Here is a 251-nt window from a genome sequence, read left to right as displayed (position 1 = left end):
AGAAATTCTAACCACATCAGCTGCCTATTCGTTGTTGAGCATTTAGGGAGAAAAAGCTGTCTTTTGTTGCTGCAATTTACACCTTATTGTACCCCCTGCTCCTGTTTTTGATCCGAAGTCTGTAAATGTTAAGCACTAGTGGCTACTGTGTCCGCGTGCTGCCCTGTTTATTAGAGAAAACAGTAGGTGGATAGATACATCGCTTTACGTTGTACGCATATTGATACCCGGATAAATAAAGTTTAAAGGTT

At 40.6% G+C, this 251-nt stretch overlaps 1 protein-coding gene and 1 long non-coding RNA gene across 2 annotated transcripts in view; one reads left to right on the top strand and one right to left on the bottom strand.

Moving 5' to 3' along the window:
- The window catches only part of LOC119588487, a 69,297-nt gene that overhangs the window by 14,909 nt on the left and 54,137 nt on the right, over positions 1–251 (top strand). The window lies entirely within an intron of this gene.
- Positions 1–251, bottom strand: part of LOC119588486 (lysosomal acid glucosylceramidase-like) — a gene marked incomplete at its 3' end in the record, with an annotated part of 75,173 nt that overhangs the window by 60,133 nt on the left and 14,789 nt on the right.

Source organism: Penaeus monodon, chromosome 24, assembly GCF_015228065.2.
Source record: "Penaeus monodon isolate SGIC_2016 chromosome 24, NSTDA_Pmon_1, whole genome shotgun sequence".
Taxonomy (NCBI): domain Eukaryota; kingdom Metazoa; phylum Arthropoda; class Malacostraca; order Decapoda; family Penaeidae; genus Penaeus; species Penaeus monodon.
The sequence above is the reverse complement of the archived record's forward strand: the minus strand, read 5'-3'. Positions and strand labels throughout refer to the sequence as shown.